Source organism: Chiloscyllium punctatum, chromosome 9 (assembly GCF_047496795.1).
Source record: "Chiloscyllium punctatum isolate Juve2018m chromosome 9, sChiPun1.3, whole genome shotgun sequence".
NCBI classification, from domain to species: domain Eukaryota; kingdom Metazoa; phylum Chordata; class Chondrichthyes; order Orectolobiformes; family Hemiscylliidae; genus Chiloscyllium; species Chiloscyllium punctatum.
In genome coordinates this window covers 113214976-113236154 of record NC_092747.1, presented here as the reverse complement: position 1 = coordinate 113236154, position 21179 = coordinate 113214976, and the positions used below count along the sequence as shown (strand labels likewise).

At 42.5% G+C, this 21179-nt stretch overlaps 1 protein-coding gene across 1 annotated transcript in view; it reads left to right on the top strand.

The window, feature by feature from the left end:
• LOC140481615 (uncharacterized) overlaps positions 1–21179 on the top strand; it is a 209858-nt gene that overhangs the window by 3047 nt on the left and 185632 nt on the right. The gene's annotated exons all lie outside the window — the stretch shown is intronic.

Genomic DNA, 21179 nt, shown 5'->3' with positions numbered 1-21179 from the left:
GCCGAATTTCCTTAGCCTCCTGAGGAAGTTTTAATGCCTTCTTGATTGTCACATCTGCATGTGTTGTCCAGGACAGATTTATTGGTAATCATCACTCCTAGAAACTTGAGTTTATCCACCTCAGCTCCATTGATTTCGAAAAGAGCGTGTCCTCCTCCTTGCTTCCTGAAGTCGATGGTCAGCTCTTTAGTTTTGCTGATGTTGAGAGAGAGATTGTTATCATTTGCACCACCAAGCATTCTATCTCATTCCTGTGTTCTGTCTCATTATTGTTTAATATCCGGTCTACAACAGTGGTATTGTCAGCGAACTTGTAGATGGAGTTGGGATGAACCTTGGCGATACAGTAATGAGTGTACAGGAAGGACAGTAGTGGCTGAGTACATGTCTGATAACAATCTTCTGAAGTGTCTTGCGATGTTTTACTTCATTAAAGGGAGCATTTAAATGAAAAGGGAGCATTAGCACCATAAATGTGTTGATTTTAGCAGTGAAACAGTGAGTGTGTAGGTGTGAGTGTGTCTCACATACAGGGAATATTAGACAGCCATGGAACAAATGCATCAAAACCTTCTCTCAATAATACATTTTACCAATGTTTACTTCAAAAGGGAAAATCCATATTGCCTTTTTTGTAAATTGAAGTGGAAATGATTCTTCACAGTTATGTGACATATGAAGATTGAGTTTGCACTGAGTCTGCACTTTCTCCCAACAGTACTGAACAGATTAGCCTAAAATAAAAGCAACATGGAGGCTTAAAACTTGAAATGAGAACAAAGTTCTTGAGAAATGCAGTAGGACTGGCTGCATCTGTGGAGAGAGAAATGGGAGTTAATATTTTGACTTTTTTTTGGAATGTGGAAGGTAATTTCGGACTAGAAACATTAGTTCTGTTTTGCTTTCCACGGATGCTGCCAGACCAGCTGAGTTTCTCCGGAACTTTCTGTTTTTATTATGAATAGATTATTATGAATATTATGACATAGAAAGTTATTTGAATATTCGCAGTCTAGTCTTTGGGATTGGGGGCTATGTATTTTCCATTTTATACTTGAAGGGTATTTGGTTTCAGTGATGATGTGGAGGTGCTGGTGTTGGATTGGGGTGGACTAAGTTAAAAATGGCACAGCACCTGATGCAGGAACAGCGCTCCGAAAACTAGTACTTCCAAATAAACCTGTTGGACTATAACGTGCCCTTGTGTGTTTTTTAACTTGGTTTAATTGAGATAGTAAGAGATAAGGAGGGAGACGAACGAGAGGGACTGTATTGTTGAAGAGGAGAGTGTGAAACGGACTGATAAGCTAGAAGAGATATCTGTTAGGAAGGAAGATGTGTTGGACATTTTGAACAACTTGAGGATAGACAAGTCCCCCGGGCCTGACGGGATATATCCTAGGATTATGTGGGAAGCAAGAGAGGAAATTGCAGTACCGTTGGCAATGATCTTCTCGTCTTCACTGGCAACGGGGGTGGTACCAGGGGACTGGAGAGTAGCGAATGTTGTGCCCCTGTTCAAAAAAGAGAATAGGGATAACCCCGGGAATTACAGGCCAGTTAGTCTTACTTCTGTGGTAGGCAAAGTAATGGAAAGGGTACTGAGGGATAGGATTTACGAGTATCTGGAACGGCACTGCTTGATTAGGGACAGCCAGCACGGATTTGTGAAGGGTAGGTCTTGCCTTACAAGTCTTATTGAATTCTTCGAGGAGGTGACCAAGCATGTGGATGAGGGTAGAGCAGTGGATGTAGTGTACATGGATTTTAGTAAGGCATTTGATAAGGTTCCCCATGGTAGGCTTATGCGGAAAGTCAGGAGGCATGGGATAGAGGGAAATTTGGCCAATTGGATAGAAAACTGGCTAACCGGTCGAAGTCAGAGAGTGGTAGTAGATGGTAAATATTCAGCATGGAGTCCAGTTACAAGTGGAGTTCCGCAGGGATCAGTTCTGGGTCCTCTGCTGTTTGTAATTTTTATTAATGACTTAGATGAGGGAGTCGAAGGGTGGGTCAGTAAATTTGCAGATGATACAAAGATAGCTGGAGTTGTGGACAGTGAGGAGGGCTGTTGTCGGCTGCAGAGGGACTTAGATATGATGCAGAGCTGGGCTGAGGAGTGGCAGATGGAGTTCAACCCTGCCAAGTGTGAAGTTGTCCATTTTGGAAGAACAAATAAGAATGCGGAATACAGGGTTAATGGTAGGGTTCTTGGTCAGGTGGAGGAACAGAGGGATCTTGGGGTCTATGTACATAGATCTTTGAAGGTTGCCACTCAGGTGGATAGAGTTTGTAAGAAGGCCTATGGAGTATTATCGTTCATTAGCAGAGGGATTGAATTCAAGAGTCGTGAGGTGATGTTGCAGCTGTACAGGACTTTGGTTAGGCCACATTTGGAGTACTGTGTGCAGTTCTGGTCGCCTCACTTTAGGAAAGATGTGGAAGCTTTGGAGAGGGTGCAGAGAAGATTTACCAGGATGTTGCCTGGAATGGAGAGTAGGTCGTACGAGGATAGGTTGAGAGTTCTCGGCCTTTTCTCGTTGGAACGGCGAAGGATGAGGGGTGACTTGATAGAGGTTTATAAGATGATCAGAGGAATAGATAGAGTAGACAGTCAGAAACTTTTTCCCCGGGTACAACAGAGTGTTACAAGGGGACATAAATTTAAGGTGAAGGGTGGAAGGTATAGGGGAGATGTCAGGGGTGGGTTCTTCACCCAGAGAGTGGTGGGGGCATGGAATGCGCTGCCCGTGGGAGTGGTAGAGTCAGATTCATTGGCGACCTTTAAGCGGCATTTAGATAGGTACATGGATGGGTGCTTAATCTAGGATAGAAGTTCGGCACAACATCGTGGGCCGAAGGGCCTGTTCTGTGCTGTATTGTTCTATGTTCTATGTTCTATGTTCTATGAGACAGAGAGAGTGGTAAAGGGCTGTATGGACAGAAAGTGAGAGAGGTAAAGAGGTATAGAGAAGGATTTGTGGTAGTGTGGTAAAGAGGGAGGTGTAAAGATAGTTATTGAATGAGAAACATAACATTGTGCTAATGTGCCTCTTGGCTTCCAATGTCATCGTTTGATCCCCATTATGAGGAAATCATTGCAGATATCAAGCTTAGAGCCAGCTCAATAAGGCACAGTATGAGCCAAACTATTGTCCTGCAAGCTCCTAACATGGTGTCAGAATGGAGCAAAGATTGAATGTTGAAGGGTTGCATAGAAGCATAGCTACTAAAAGAGGAATACTGAAATATTCAGAACAGCTGAAAGCCATAGAAAAGGAACAAAGAAATAGGCCACAGCTGAGAGCACTTGGTAACTCACAATGGTTGTAGATTTTCCTATACTGGCACAAGTTGATGTGAAAATCGATATGAAAGGGAAATGACAGTGCTGTCATTGCAAATAGAAAAACTATGAGTTTGTGACACATTTAATTAACATGCCAGACCATCTAAGAATAGTTACATTTTTAATACTGCTGGAAAAATACTATTTCAAAGTGTGATCCATCTGACATCCCCTTGAAGAACAGAAATCAAAACACAGTACAGAAGCCTTTTGAAAGCCTTGAAGTTATGATTTGGGCACCAAGTGAAGGACCTGAACTGAAAGGAATTTATATTTGCCAGGAATTGGTGTTGGAGAGACTGTTAGATCTGAAGGCTGATAGGTCCCCAGGGCCTGATGGTCTACATCCCAGGGTACTGAAGAAGGTGGCTCTAGAAATTCTGGATGCGTTGGTGATTATTTTCCAGATTCAGGATCAGTTCCTGCAGATTGGAGGATTGCTAATGTTGTACCACTTTTTAAGAAAGGAGTGAGAGAGAAAGCAGGAAATTATTGACCAATTAGTCTGACCTCAGTGGTGGGAAAGATGCTGGAGTCAATTATAAAGGATGAAATTACAACACATCTGGATAGCAGTAACAGGATAGGTCAGAGTCAGCATGGATTTATGAAGGGGAAATCATGCTTGACTAATCTTCTGGAATTTTTTTGAGGATGTAACTCTGAAGATGGACAAGGGAGATCCAGTGGATGTAGTGTACCTGGACTTTCAGAAAGCCTTTGATAAAGTCCCACATAGGAGGTTAGTGAGCAAAATTAGGGCACATGGTATTGTGGGCAAAGTACTGACTTGAATTGAAAATTGGTTGGCTGACAGGAAACAAAGAGTAGTGATAAACTGCTCCCTTTTGGAATGGCAGGCGGTGACCAGTGGGGTACCGCAGGGATCAGTGCTGGGACTGCAGCTTTTTACAATATATATTAATGATATAGAAGATGGTATTAATAGTAACATTAGCAAATTTGCTGATGATACAAAGCTGGGTGGCAAGGTGAAATGTGAGGAGGATGTTAGGAGATTACAGCGTGACCTGGACAGGTTAGGTGAGTGGACAGATGCATGGCAGATGCAGTTTAGTGTGGATAAATGTATGGTTATCCACTTTGGTGACAAGAACAGGAAGGAAGATTACTACCTAAATGGAGTCAAGTTAGGTAAAGGGGCAGTACAGAGAGATCTGGGTGTTCTTGTACACCAGTCAATGAAGGTAAGCATGCAGGTACAGCAGGTAGTGAAGAAGGCTAATAGCATGCTGGCCTTCATAACAAGAGGGATTGAGTATAGAAACAAAGAGGTTCTTCTGCAGCTGTACAGGGCCCAGGTGAGACCACACCTGGAGTACTGTGTGCAGTTCTGGTCTCCAAATTTGAGGAAAGACATTCTGGCTATTGAGGGAGAGCAGCGGAGGTTCACGAGGTCAATTCCTGGAATGGCGGGACTATCTTATGCTGAAAGATTGGAGTGACTGGGCTTGTATACCCTTGAGTTTAGAACACTGAGGGGGATCTGATTTGAGACATATAAGATTATTAAAGGATTGGACACTCTGGAGGCAGGAAACATGTTTCCGCTGATGGGTGAGTCCCGAACCAGAGGACACAGCTTAAAATAAGGGATAGGCCATTTAGGACAGAGATGAGGAGAAACTTCTTCACCCAGAGAGTGGTGGGTGTGTGGAATGCTCTGCCCCAGAAGGCAGTGGAGGCCCAGTCTCTGGATTTGTTTAAGAAAGAGTTGGATAGAGCTCTCAAGGATTGTGGAATCAAAGGTTATGGAGATAAGGCAGGAACAGGATACTAATTGAGGATGATCAGCCATGATCATAATGAATGGTGGTGCAGGCTCGAAGGGCAGAATGGCCTACTCCTGCATCTATTGTCTATTGTCTATTATTGACTATTGTGTATTGTCTATAATTTATGAATAGTATGTGTTCAATATTGAGGCACAAGGTGAAAAAGTGTTTACTGATCACCATGCGACTGCATTATCTAATTTCACAGAATTTCTGTGAATTTGTCCAATGAGAAAAGATGATTTCATTAAAGATAAGATTGTCCTAGTCATAAGAGATCCTGCAATGAGAGTACATCTACTGAGAGAGGAGAAGTGTGATTAACTTGCAGAAGTGTTTGGCTGATAGATATTCCAGCCTGAAACCAAAGGACTATGGACAATGAGCAGGATGTCAAAGAATATCACACAAAAGAAAAGAGGGCATGTTCAATTTGGCAAAAGCAGTATTCTCAGTGCAAGAAGTCAAATCAATTTGCAAACCAGTGTTTGGCTAGAAAGAAGTGCGACAAGCATGTCCAGATGAGCGCTCGAGATTTGTTAGCCAGTGATTCTGACAAACTACTCTACAGCATACAACAGGTCAGTTCAGTCAGATTGATAGATGATTAATGGTTTGTGGCTATTGAAATGATGACTGCAGGAGGAGAACGGAGGCTTCATGCAAAATCATGACCTTCATCATCCTGTGAGAAGTGGCTCAATGTGGTAAACTGGAAATGAAGCCCTCAAAAGTAAGGTGGAGGCTGTATGATGACATCACCCCTCTGTCAGAGGAGACTTTACTTTGAGAGCCCGATGCGAGAGCAAGAACAAGGACTTGGAGTTCCAGATAAGATTAGATTACTTACAGTGTGGAAACAGGCCCTTCGGCCCAACAAGTCCACACCGCCCCGCCGAAGCGTAACCCACCCATACCCCTACATCTACATCTATCCCTTACCTAACACTACAGGCAATTTAGCATGGCCAATTCACCTGACCTGCACATCTTTGGACTGTGGGAGGAAACCGGAGCACCCGGAGGAAACCCACGCAGACACGGGGAGAACGTGCAAACTCCACACAGTCAGTCGCCTGAGGCGGGAATTGAACCCGGGTCTCTGACGCTGTGAGGCAGCAGTGCTAACCACTGTGCCACCGTGCCGCCCATAATGGATAGCAAGACTTAAAGCTACTCCTCTCATCCACAGCTACTTTACACTTTGAACTATAATGCTCAACTTGCCAAAAGGCTTTGTAAAGTGTCACAGCGCACAACCATATTGACCATGAAAGAAAGCCTAAAGGAGTACCACACTGTGTTTGCAGGGTTTGGATGCTTTCCTGCAGAATATCACCTTAGACTAGATGAGAATGTAAGACCAAGTCCATTTCAATGGAAGATAATTCCAACCATCCCCCAAAGCAGCCTCAAAGACAAGATAGAAGAGTTGGAAAAGAAAGAAGTGATAACTCCAATCAAATCAAATTTAGCAGCACGGTCACAATGAAACAACCTGAACAGTTCAGTGTATGAATCAAGCCAAAGGATTTTAAATAAAGCTCTCAGATCTCATATGTCATGACAACCTTCAAAGGAATTTAGCCAAAACCTTTATTCATTCATGGGGATAAACATTAAGGCCAGACTGGTATTTAACCCTAATTTTCCAGAGGGCAGTTGAAAATTAACCACATTGCTGTGGGTCTGGAGTAGTACCAGGATTACTGACATATGCACCCAAACTACACTTGCAACAGCAAAACAGCCAGTGAAGTCAGAGGTAGTAATAGAGGTGTGGGACAAAATCTGAGTGAACTGGCAGGAAGTCAAATGTCATTTTGACGAGACTGTCAAACCATTGGCTGTCCAATGTTCAACTTGAACAATCAGGGTACAAATCATCAAGGCTGTCCACAAAAGCAGCCCAAGTGGTATCGTGGACCCTGCATGGTGCAATTGTCAGCTCGATGGAACATGGTGGAAATGACTGACCAACTATATCAATGTAACTGCAGCCACATATACCTCACTTGAGAAGTTGATCTTTCACTGCAGACGGTCAACCAGGAAGCCGTAAACTCAATATCTGCTTGGACCCAGAGTTCCACAGCACTACAGCAAAGGAAATGGGACAACATCAGTTACTGCAGCAACAAATAGGTGACATAGGGATGTCCCACAGCCCTTGAGAAGGACCACTTTGTTCACCCCAGTCCAATATCGGTCCTTCCACATCATCACCAAAACAAACAGCCAACAGCAATGCATATGCAACAGGAGATTAGCATTGTTTTTACACTGTGTGGGAAATACATGTGCAGAGACTGAGCAGAATACCCAGACATTGCATGAGAATAGTTATACACTTTGTGAGTTATGTGGGTAATTTGCACTATAAATGGTAATGTAATCATTTTTTGTGTTTATTGTATGAAAATGGGATGTTTGAGATGGAAATGCAAAACATGACTAATGTGTCTCCCAGCTTCCTGTAGTCATGTGATCTGCACCACGAGACATTCATTGCACAATCCATCCTAGAGGTACCTTAACAAAGACAGAGTGCAATCTGCCAGTGGTTTTATGAATTTAGTAGAGCGAGAGAAGGGCAGGTAGAGATAGAGCGGAAAGCGAGAGTTGTAAAGAGAAACATTCAGATAAAGTGGAAAGATGAGACAGAATGTGAGAGACTGCTTTGGGTCAGAGAAATTTGGAGAGAGTCACGGAGAGAGTGAATGTGAGAATGGGCAGTGTTCGGCAAAGCATTGTGAGGTAAAGACAAAGACAGACAATCCCCAGAAATGCCAGCAATAACAGAGCTCAGACAAAAATGTCACCAAAAATCAATAAGGACTTTAATCAATGTCGGAAAAAGCTTCCAATTCAGATGAGATATGAGATAATTTTAGGAGCTGGCACAGTAGGCAAGCAGTAATCTGGACTAGCAACTTGGTGAGGCTGGAAGGCCACTGAAAACGCTCACTGGATTCCCAGGAGTAAAATGTTCCCTTTGCACTTTGCCTCAATATCACTGTTTACTATTCTAATTAATTTTAACCAATGGGAAAACATTGGAGGTTGCACATGGAAACATAGAAGATAGAAGCTACAGTGGGTGATTTGGCCAATTGAACCTGATCCGTCATCAATATGGTCAAAGCTGATCCTCTGTCCCAACATCACACTCCCGCTTGCTCTTCATAAATCTTTAGTTTCCAGGAATCAATTTCTTTCTTAAATATATTCAGCAATTCAGCTTCCACAGCAAATTTCTCAGGTTCACCATCTTCCTGACTGAAGAAATTTCTCCACGTTCTCAATCCTAAATGGGTACCCAAAGTTCTCTGAGTCCTCTTGTTCTAGTCAGCACCACGCCACCATGCACCCACCATCACCATTATATATTTCAATGAGATCCCATTTCATTCTCTGGTTTGAGTGAATATAAGTCTAATTGACCTAATATCTCCTTGAATGACAAACTTGCCTGCCATGCCATGATCTATCTAGTAAATCTTGGCTGGGTTAAGACCTTAAGTAAGACACAGGAACAGAATTAGTCCATTTGGCCCACCGAGCCAGCTCCACCATTCGAGCATTGCTGATATGTTTCTCCACCCAATTCTCTTGGCTTCTTCCCATGAACCTTGATCCACTTACCAATCAAGAACTTATCCATCTCTGTCTTAAATACACTCAATAACTTGGCCTCCATTGCCCACTGCGGCAATGAGTTCCACAGATTCACCATCCACTGGTTAAAGGAATTCCTCCTCATATTTGTTCTAAAGGCTCATCCTTTCACTCTGAGATTATACCTTTGGGTCCAAATCTCTCCAACTAATGGAAACATCTTCTCCACATCCACTCTATGCAGGCTCCTTAGTATTCTGTAACTTTCAATCAGATCCATCCTCATCCTTCTACATTCCATCGAGTACAGACCCACGGTGGCTCAGTGGTTAGCACTGCTACCTCACAGCCCCAGGGATCTGGGTTTGATTTCTGACTTGGGCAACTGTCTGTCTATGTGGAGTTTGCACATTCTCTCCTCCCACAATCCAAAGATGTCCAGGTCAGGTGAATTGGCCATGCTAAATTGTCCATAGTGTTAGGCACATTTATCAGGGATAAATACAGGGTAGGGGAATGGGTCTGGGTGGGTTACTCTTCAGACTTGTTGGGCCAAAGGGCTTGTTTCCACACTGTAGAGAATCTAATCTAATCCTCAACTGCAGCTCATATGACAAGCCTTTTATCCCTGGGATCATTCTTGTAAACCTCCTCCAGACTCCCTTTTACACCAGCACATCCTTCCTTAGATACAGGACCCAAAATGGTCACAATATTTCAAATGCAGTCTGACCTGAGCCTTATACAGCCTCAACAGTACATCTCTGGTCTTGTATTCTAGCCCTCTTGAAGTTAATGTTAACTTGTATGTGGCTTCCTGACTGCCAACTGAACCTACATGTTAACCTTAAGAGAATCCTGAACTAGGGACTCATGTGTTCCTTTGTACTTTAGATTTCAAAAACCTTCCCCATTTAGAAAATAGTGTATACCTCTATTCTCACTCCTAACATCCCACTTTCCCATATTGTATTCCATCTGTTACTTACTTATCCATTCTCCTAGCTCATTGCCCAAATCCTTCTGCAGCCTCCCATTATCCGTCTGTTTTTCTATCTTTGTGTCATCTGCAAACTTAGCAACAATGCCCTCACTTCCTTTGTCCACATAATTAATGTCAATCATTTTGGTCCCAACACTGATCCCTGTGTAACTCCACAAGTCACTAACTGTCATCCTGAAAAAGATGCCTTTATCCCTACTGTCTGCCTTCTGCCAATCAGCCAATCCTCTATCCATGCCAATACCTTGCCCATAAAATCATGAGCTCTTACCTTATTAATATACTTCTGTGTGGCACCTTGTCATGGCCACTAGCTCTCCTCTGTCTAACTTGCTCGATACCTCCTCAAAGAATTCGAACAGATTTGTCAGACATGACCTTCCTTTGATGAAGTTGGCTGACTCCACCCTATTTTACCATGCACTTGCAAGTACTCTGCAATCTCATCCTTGAATAATGGTGTCTAAACTCTTAACCACCGAGGTCAGGCTAACTGGTTGAGAGTTTCCTGTCTTCTGCCTCCCTCCCTTCTTAGATTAGCGCATTTGCCGTTCTCTGGGACCGTCTCTAAATCCATTGATTCCTGAAAGATCACCACAAATGCCTCTACAATCTCCTCAGCTATCTGCTTCAGAACCCTGAGGTATAGTCCAGCTGGTATGGGTGATTTATCCACCTTCAGATCATTCAGCCTCCCAGCACCTTTTCCTTAGTGACAGCCACTATATTCACCTATGCCCTTGACTCTCTTGAAGTTCTGGTATGCTGCTGGTGTCTTCCAATGCGAAAACTAATGCAAAGCACCCATTCAGTTCCTTCGCCATTTTTGTATTCCCCATTACTAGTTCTCCAGCCCCATTCTCCAGTAGTCAATGTCCACTTGTGTCTCTCTCTTACCTTTTTGATATCCTAAAAAAACTCTTGCAATTGTCTTTTATGTTGCTAGCTAGCTTACTCTCATGTTTCATCTTCTTCCCACTTATTGCTTTTTTTTCGTTATTCTATGCTGGTCTTTCGAGGTTTCCCAATCGTCTGACTTCTCATTAACCTTCATCACGTTGTTGGATTTTTCTTTTGCTTTTATGCTGTCCCTGACTTCCTTTGTCAGTCCTGATTGTCTCATCATTCCCTTTAGTGTACCAATTCTTCCTTGGGCTGAATTTCTGCTGTGATCCCTCCAAATTACCCCCAGAAACCCTTGCCATTGCTGTTCTACTGTCTTCCCTGCTAGGCTCCCCCTTTCAATTAACGCTGGCTGGCTCCTCTCTCATGTCTTCGTAGTTACCTTTACTCAGTTGTAATAGCGTTACATCTGATTTAGGCTTTTCCCTCTCAAACTGCATGAACTCCGTTATACAGCATCCACTACATTTTTGCCCACTTTACTCAATTTGGGAATTATCCTGAAATATCTGAAAATCCTCACTGCTCTTCATAATCCCATTGAGTTTTGTGTCATTGTCAAAAAAATCTTAGAAATTTGATTCCTTCTTTCAAATCGTTGATATATATTGAGAGCAACTAGGACCTAAATATTGATCTTTGTGGTTGCCCATTTGTCATTTCTTTTCACTCTGAAGAAGACCAATTTATTCTACTTTTTGTTTCCTGACTGCTAAACTTTCCTCAATTCATGCCAATGTATTATTCTAATCTTCTGGGCTTTAATTTTGAACACTAAACTCTTCAATAAAACATTCCAGAAATTCCAATTGCAGCATATACTCTGGTCTATTGTTATATCCTCAAAAACCTCCAGTTGGTTGGTCAAACATGATTCCTCTACCTTTTGAAAATCCAGGTTGGGAGACTATTCAATCCTATTAATATTTTCCAAGTGCTCTGTTCCACATTCTTTATAATAGACTGTATGATTATCCCTCTTTCTGATAACAGGAATACCAACATCTAACCCCTATATGTTGAATGTATTGGACATTCAAATTCCTGGATAATTACCATGGAGCTAGTTTATTGGGACTTCTAAAAAATCCCTTATTTCATTCAGAGGGATCATTTTCAGAGTTAGTCCTGTCTCTGACACTCTGCAAACCAGAAGATCTGAACCACAATCTTCAGTCCCCACTTCAAACTCCTTTCTCCAGATCCCGAATCCATCCCTCACTTTGTATGTTAACCAGAACCAGACTGTTCATAACTTTGGTATCATATTCAAAAAGATTCTGACATATCCTTACCATGACTAAGGCCACTATTTCCACCTTCTGCTGCTGAAACCTCATTCATGCCTTTGCTAGCTCTGGACTTGACTACTCACTGACAGCATTTAAAGAGCAGGTAGATATATTCTGAACTATCGAGGAGATGAGGGCGATGAAGGCCTGGCACAAAACAGGATTTTGGTCCTGAGAAAGATCAACCATGATCTTCTTGAATAGTAAGGCAGATGTAAGGGGACAAATGTCATATATGTGTATTTCTTATATACAACTCATGGGTCTTCTATATTCTTCCTTTTGTAAATTTTAGGTCATCCAATCTCTGATGCCAGTATCTTAACTCACAGCAAGTCCTGTTCCCCTGTGCTTACTGATCTACTGTGGTTTCAATCAATTAATGTCTTATTTATTATAAAATGCTCATCCTTATTTTCAAATCCCTGTATAACCCCTATTCTTCCTAACTCTGTAACCTCTCCAACACTAACCTCTGAGATGCTATACCTCTCCAAATCTGGGCACTTGCCTATTCCGGTTTCTATTGTCCCTCTGTTGGTGGCTGTGCCTTCAGGTCCTGAATTCTGGAATCCCCTCCCCAAACTGTTATCTCTTCTCTCTCCTTAAAGTCTTTGACAAAATGAAGGATGACTGACCAGAGGGCATAGATTTAAGTTAAGGGGCAGGAAGTTTAGAGAGGATGAGAGGAATTTCTTTTTTAAACCCAGAGAGTGGTAGGAATCTGGAACTCACTGTCACTAAGGATGTAGAGGTATGGCCCCTCATCACATTCGAAGAAGTGTTTTGATGTACACGTGTAATGCCAAAGCTCACAAGACTGTGGGCAAAGTTACCATGAAGGTCCCACTTTGCCCCTTGCCTGAGGAGTACCGATCATCAGGTTAGACCACCACCACCAGTCATCTGTCTCTCATGACAGAACTGCCAATGGTCTGCTAAGGCATTGACAACTTTATTTTTATCTGTGTCCTTTTGAATTTCTACACTGTCCTCTTCCCAGTTTATGATACTTACATGTTTCGTATCACCCGCAAACTTGGAGATTGCCCCCTCAACACTAAGATCTTGATCATTAATCTATCAGGAAGCACCACAAACCTTCCTTAAGCCTGAAACTTATGCTATAACCATTACTCTCTGTTCCCTATCACTCAGGCAATTTTTCATCCATAATGCTCATATCCAGTTGATTCCATGAGGTATAACCTTTCTGAAAAGTCTGCTGTACGGCACTATACTGAATGCTTTTTGGAAATCCATATAAACCACGTTCGCCCTTCTCAACTCTCTGTACTACCTCTTCAAAAAAAGCTCCAATACCTTTCTTAAAGTTGATTTTACCTTAGAAGATTCCATACTGGCTCTTTACAGATCATCCGCATTTTCCAAGGGATTATTAATTCTAAACTAAATAATAGTTTCAAGGAATTTCCCCAGCACTGAAGTTAAACTCTCTGATTTCTAATAGCTGGGCTTTTCCTTACAATCCTTTTTGACCAAGGGATTTGGGATTTTTGTTTATGTTAGCTGCTGGTCTGTTTTAACACAATCCCTTCTTGCTATTCTTTGCTCCTCAACCTCTCTTCTGAACTTTCTGTATTTAGCTTTGTTCTCAATTGTGTGTTCTATTTGACACTGTTTTCAGAAATGTTTTGAAAGCTTTACTTTAATCATCATCTCCCCTTGGACTCAAAGACCCCTGAGTTTTATCTTATCTTTCCCTCTTGAAAGAATATACCTCAACAGTGTCCAAGCAATCTCTTCTTTGATGATAGCGCATTGTTCAGCTACAGTTTTTCCTGCCAACCTTTGAATCCAGTCTATCATTTTTTTGCTGCATTAATTATTCTTGGATTATGTTTTGTCCTTTTCCACCATCACCCTAAGCTTAAGACATAATGGTTAGAGTCCCTGAAATGTTCATCAGCTTAACATTTGCTTTATTTGGACTACCTCATTCAGAAGTCTTAGGTTTGGCAGTGTCCCTTTTCTTGCTGCACTGGATACATATTACTATAATGCTTCCAAGTTTTTGCCATCTGCAAATTTTTAAATTGTGCCCCTGTACACCAAGATCGACATTATTATTATACACCTGGAAGAGCAAGGTTTCAACTTCAACCTTGGGGAACTCTACTACAAATTTTCCACCATTCTTAAAAACAACTACTCACCATTGACCTCTGTCTCCTGTCACTCAGCCAATTTCATATTCATGCTACCATTGTCCCTTTCATACAGTTTGCTGGTAAGCCTATTATGTGATACTTTGTCGATACACATCATTACATTATGTTCATCAACCATTCCTGTTATCTCATCAAACTATTCAATAATTAATTGGTGGGTGGCACGGTGGCACAGTGGTCAGCACTGTCTCACAGCGCCAGAGACTCGGGTTCAATTCCCGCCTCAGGCGACTCTCTGTGTGGAGTTTGCACATTCTCCCAGTGTCTGCCTGGGTTTCCTCTGGGTGTTCTGGTTTCCTCCCACAGTTCAAAAATGTGCAGATTAGGTGAATTAGCCATGCTAAATTGCCCATAGTGTTAGGTGTAGGGCTATAGGTCTGGGTAGGTGTGCTTTGGCAGGTCGGTGTGGACTTGTTGGGCCAAAGAGCCTGTTTCCACACTGTAAGTAATCTAATCTAATGTTAATAACTATTGTCTTTCACATTCCTGTGCTGACTTCCCTGAATTAATCCACAATTGTCCAAGGATCAATGAATTTTATCCTAAATTATTATTTCTACAACCTTTTCCATGACCACAGTTAAAGTGGTTGGCCTGGAGTTGCTAGGTTCATCCTTGTATTGTTGTTGTTGCCTAATAATGCTCCTGCAAGTAATTTAGTGCATTCTATAATGCTATTGATGCTAAATAAATACAAAGTTGTGGCCATCTCTGTGCTGCTTTTCTTTACTGGTGATTTGCAATGTTGCCTTTATTATGGTGAATCACCAGTGGACATTGTGTGTGATATTGATTGAGTGGTGTTTGTGCCAGTGTTACTGTAGGGGGCAAGAAACAACTCACAACTGTTTTAAATGGCAACATTAACAATCATGTCCCAACATAAGCTGCTCCAGCAAAGAGTGACCTTGTCCTCTCTGGTGAACTTAGCATTCCAGCTGCTGCCACAGTTCAGCAGTCTCCAGATGTCAGTTAGTCGTGAAAGGAAGCCCACTGATGTATTCTTTGATCAGTGCTGCATGCTTGAAACAATCCATATGCTGTTAAAATTGAACATCTGAAGTTTATGCCACTGAAGATAGATGTAGGGAATCAATTTCTATTTGGGGGAAGAGTCCAAGATGAACAACCATTAATATAAATTGGATGCTAATAATTCCAGGAGAAAGTGAGGACTGCAGATGCTGGAGATCAGAGTTGAAAAGTGTGGTGCTGGAAAAACACAGCAGGCCAGGCAGCATCTGAGGAGCAGGAGAATCGACGTTTTGGGCATAAGCCCTTCTTCAGGAATAATTGCTAATAATTCCAGTCAAGAATTCAGGAGAAATACCTTTTTAGTTTAATTTATTCGTTCACAGGATGTGAGTATCACTGGCTTTGCCGGAACTTATTGCCCGTCCCTAATTACCTAGAAGGCAGTTCTGAGTCAAACACATTGCAGTGGGTCTGGAATCATATGTAGGCCAGACCAGGTAAGGAGAGCAGATTTCCTTCCATAACGGACATTAGTGAATCCCCCCCAGATGGGTTTTCCCTGACAATCAATACTGGTTTCGTAATCATTAGTCTCCTAACTTTTTTAAAAAACTTGAATTCACAGCCCATCATCTGCGCTGGCAGGATTTGAACCTGCGTCCCCAAAGCACATAACCTAAGTCACTGGATTAATAGTTTTTAGATGATGAAAGCACTAGGTCATCACCCACCCCCACCCCCAATCGGAATAGTAAAAATGGAGAACTCACTACCAATGGTTGAGATGATAGCATAGAGGAAGCTACAAAACACAGGAGAGAAAGGATTAGAAGAATATGTTAATGGGTGAGATGTAATAGTGTGTGAGTGAAGCATAAATCCCAGCATGTAGCAGTGACACTGAGTGGTCTGTTCCTGTGTTGTAAGTTCTGTCTTTCTATTACAGAATGTTTGGAGTGGGTGTGACTGTGACTAACACTGAAGGCTAGAGCAATGACTCAAACATCTCAAGAATTTCTAAAGAGAGAATGCTGCTCAACAGATTTGTGTGCAAAATACCATCTGTAGCAAGTGGGTAGTCAATATTGTGCACAGATTGGCTGCTGTACTACATACTAGCTTAATGGCTGTAAAGTACTTTAGGACACCTTAATGCATATGAATGGGGGTTATTTGATTTGGTTTGATTTATTTATCTGACGTCCTCTAAACTGCACTTTAAGCAGTGGCACCAGGCTACTTTGTATAAGAAAACTAACCCCATGCACAAATATACCGTACAAACACGTTTATCACCGGTTCACTAACACAGTGAAGACAGGTTTCAGTTGACTAGATCTCATTCTCAAGTGTCAATTTGTTTTGAGTTCAAATGGGTCCCTGAGGATGAAACAGAGATACTGATCCTGACCCAATATTTAGGCCAAGATTTGCCTACATTTAAGATAACTGCCTATGGCAGGGAGGGCCTCACTTAAAGATAAGGAAAATATATTCGTTCTCTGGGTGTATTATCGCTGACGAGTCATGTGGTTATTAACCCTCCTCAGTTGTCCTTGAATGGCTAAGTCACTTCTAAGGACTCTTATGGTGCAGTGGTAGTGTCATTACCTCTGGATCCGTAGGCCAAGGTTCAAGTCTCACCTGCCCCACAGGTGCATGATAGCAACTTTGAACAGGTTGCTTAGAAATTCCTTTTAAAAAAGTGTGTTCCCCCCATGTGTTGCTTGGTTCTAGAATCAGATATCGAATCAGACTGGATAAGAATGGCTGGTTTCCTTTCCCAATGGGCATTAATGCACCAGTTGGGCTTTTACAGCAATCTGACAACTCTTAAGATCATTTTGACTGGGACTGGTTTTCTATTTTTAAAAAGATCGAATTTTTAAACTGCACATGGTGAGAACTAACTCACACTCTCTGTAGCTTTAGCCCAGTGACATAACTTTATCAGTCACTACATCTCGAGACACTCAACAGCTGTTTCCCAGAGAAATGAATGCTCAGAATGTTACCAAATTCATGTCCCACTCTTTTTCTGGATCTCTGCATCTAACAGGAAATGAGCAGATCACAGTTGAAAAGGTTGAGACCAGTGTAGATGTGAGGCTGCTGCAGATGTTGAGTCAGTCTAACTCGAGGCTTTTTAGTAGCTTAGTATTGGAATCAAAGGGAGATCCTTCCTCTGACTCGCCCCTGTGACAATTATCCTTTGAAGGACAACACAACGCACAATGTTGTGAAAGTCGCTTTAGATGGTCAAACACATCCAATTCTGTACTGGGTTTGTGTCTGAAATTTGGAATGAGGAGAATTAAATCAAGCCAAGGTCCCTGAGAGTTTCCCACAGGGAATGCATATCAGGAAATGGTGCATGATTTTCCATCCATTAATTTGAATGGACTGAGCTGGATGGCGTCTGGACGAGATGTTTTGATATCGCTCCTGACGTTGATGCTTCACATCTTAAACATTCCATCAAACTATTTATCCTGTTACTTTGGAAGACCCAAGGGGTATGATTGATGGTCCACTTGTGACCATGTAGTTATCAGATCTGCTCAAATGTGGGTTATAAATCAACTCCTTCCCAGTGGATCCTTCAGATTCCTGTAACTTTTGCCTTTTATTATTATTCTTGGAATATGAACCGAATTCTTTTCTTTCCAGCGCCTCTGTCCTCCAAGCCTAGAAGAAAGGCAATGGTGGACGTTTGTGTTTAGTATGACAAAGCTCTGATCTTATAACAGGAACACAATAGCCTTTTATTCACCCTTCTTTGATGCATCATTAAGATCTGGAGTTCATGATGACAGGATTTCACTTCGCAGTGTTGTTGTGAGGCGCTCCAAAGCTGAATTGTTATCCTGCTGTCTGCACTGCTGAGAACCTCCTTCTTTCACTCTACTACAACATAAATGTGCAATTATACAGCACCTTCAATGTACTAAAAACATCCCAAGGTGTCTCTCAGGAGTGTTTACAAACAAACTTCCTTACTAAGCCACACAGGAGATGCCGGGTTAGGTAACTGACTACTTGGTCAGAGAAGTAAGGAGCAACTTAAAATAGCAGAGAAGTAAAGAGTTTTATTGTGGAAATCTGAGATTTAGGACCTCAGTATTTGAAGGCATAGAGGGATGATTAAAATCAGAGATGCCAGAATTGGAGGAATGCAGAGATTTTGGAGGGTAAGTTCGAGAGGAGGTAACTGAAAGAGGGAGGGGGGTGAGGTCATGAAGCAGTGTAAAAGGATAGTAAGGATTATGGACCAGGAACCAATGTAAGCCAAAGACTGCAAGGCTGATGGGTTCAAAAGGAAATTGTTGTAAAATTCTCCACATTTCTAGTGTGGCACATTATTTAGACTTGCGTTCCCATTCATTGTGTAGAGACAGTCGCACTTCTTTCAGACAGGATGAGATAACTTCAGAGACAATTAAAGTTTGTTTGAATTTGGATAAAGGCTGTTCTTTGTGGATTTTGAAACATAAGCTAAAACCAACAGACCAAAACCACTACAAGAAGCATTAACCAGTTAAAATGTGAGGGTTTAGTCTTGACTAAATAAATGATGAATTGGACCCTTTCGTCCAGTACTATCAGTTTATAATGGCTAAGTGACCCTTACAACAGACAGCAATTCTATAGTTTGAACAAATATTTTCAAAAGAACATTTCACAACTGCTTACTTCTGGTACCACAAGTTCTGTAGTGGTTCATAAAGGCACTCACCACCACCTTCTTCAAGCAAGGGAGAAGCAAATAAATACTAGTCTAACCGGAGACACATACATGATTTCATTTTTAAAATTGAGATTAATGTCACATAAAATCCTTCACAATGAGAACAATTCCTCATGCAAACACTAGCCAATGATCGCAAGCAAAACATAACAGTGGAGGAGTAAATTACTGCAGATGCTGGAATCCATACTGAAAATAAAAGGTGCTGGAAATCACAGCAGGTCAGGCAGCATCCACAGGGAGAGACCATCTTCCCCTCACTCCCCCTGTCTGCCTTCCGCAGGGACCATTCCCTCCAGACGCTTTAGTCTAATCTTCAACCTCCAACACCAACCCCCTTCCCACGGCACCTTCCCATGTAACCACAGAAGGTGCAACACCTGCCCCTTTGCCTCCTCCTTGCTCACCGTCCAGGGGCCGAAACAGTCTTTCCAGGTGAAGCAGCATTTCACCCATACCTTCTCCAATTTGCGTATTATATTCACTGCACCCAATGTGGCTGACTCTACATTGGGGAAACCAAATGCAGACTGGGTGACCGCTTTGCGGAGCACCTTTGGTCTGTGCACAAACAGGACCCCCGTCCTTCCTGTAACCGGTCATTTTAACACAACATCCTGCTTGTGTGTCCATGTGTCTGTCCCTCGGCCTGCTGCAGTGATCCAGTGAATCACAGCACAAACTGGAGGAGCAATATCTCATCTTCAAACCAGGCACTTTACAACCTTCTGGCTAAGTATTGAGTTTAACATCTTCAGACTGTGAACCCAATCCCATTCCTTCCCTTTCTTTCAGCTTGACTTGTTACATTCTCTGTCACCATGTCCTCTCTCCCCTCCCCCATGCCAGTGGGACTGTCTGTTTGTGGCAATTAGACACATCACTATTCTGCCATTCACATATTCCGATCAATTCATCTGCATGATCAGCACCCTTTTGCCCCAAACTATTGCATAAATGCTGTCCCCTCCACACTTAGATAAGATTCCCTACATTGTGGAAACAGGCCCTTCGGCCCAACAAGTCAACACCGACACTCCAAAGAGTAACTAACCCTGTATTTACCCTTGACTAATGCACCTAACACTATGGGCAATTTAACATGGCCAATTCACCTAGCGTGTACATCTTTGGACTGTGGGAGGAAACCGGAGCACCAGGAGGAAACCCACGCAGACACGGGTAGAACGTGCAAACTCCACACAGACAGTTGCCCGAGGCTGGAGTCAAACCCGAGTCCCTGGTGCTGTGAGGCAGCAGTGCTAACCACTGAGCCACTTCATATCAGCTATGAAACATAAGCTAAAACCAACAAACCAGAACCACTACGGTACGTCAACTTGCTCTCTCTCTCTCCATGGTCGCTGCCTGACCTGCTGTGATCTCCAGAATTTGTTATTTCCACTCAAAAAATAACAATGCCAGGTTATTCATAATTTTGTCGAGATTTTCCCAGGTTTTTCTTCAAGCTGACACCAAGTCATGACTGAGTTCGCTGTAAGGCTTTTAAAACAGAGCAGAAAAGTTCATGTTTGTCCATAATACCTATCTTGGTAGGTAAAGGATTTTCTTGAAGTGCAGCCTCTGTTAAAGTGGAGGAAAGCACCTATAAACACCAGGAGACAATAAGAATGTAATTTGTGAGTGACATTAATTGAGGGACAAATGTTGGCCAGGATCCTGGGGAGAATTCCGCAGTGCATCTTTTGAAAAGTGTCCAAGGATCACTTTATCTTGATCTGAGAGAACACCGAGAGCTTGGTGTACTGTTCAAACCAAAGGGTAGTATTTCTGTCAGTACAACATTCCCTCTTTACTGGTCGTCCCATAATATGGCACAATATCAGAACTGATGCTATGACAATGCAGGGTTCCTTTAGTACTGACCCTCTGAGGGTGCAGCATTCCCTCAGTACTGACCCTCTGACAGTGCAGCACTCTCTCAGTAATGACCCTCTGACAGTGCAGGGCTCCCTCAGTGCTGACCCTCTGACAGTGCAGCACTCCCTCAGTACTGACCCTCCAATAGTGCAGCACTCCCTCAGTACTGACCCTCCAACAGTGCAGCACTCCCTCACTGCTGACCCTCTGACAGTGCAGCACTCTCTCAGTACTGACCCTCTGACAGTGTAGCACTCCCTCAGTACTGACATTCTGACAGTGCAGCACTCCCTCAGTACTGACCCTCCAACAGTGCAGCACTCCCTCAGTACTGACCCTCCAACAGTGTAGCACTCCCTCAGTACTGACCCTCTGACAGTGCAGCATTCCCTCAATGCTGACCCTCTGTGCAGCAATGCCTA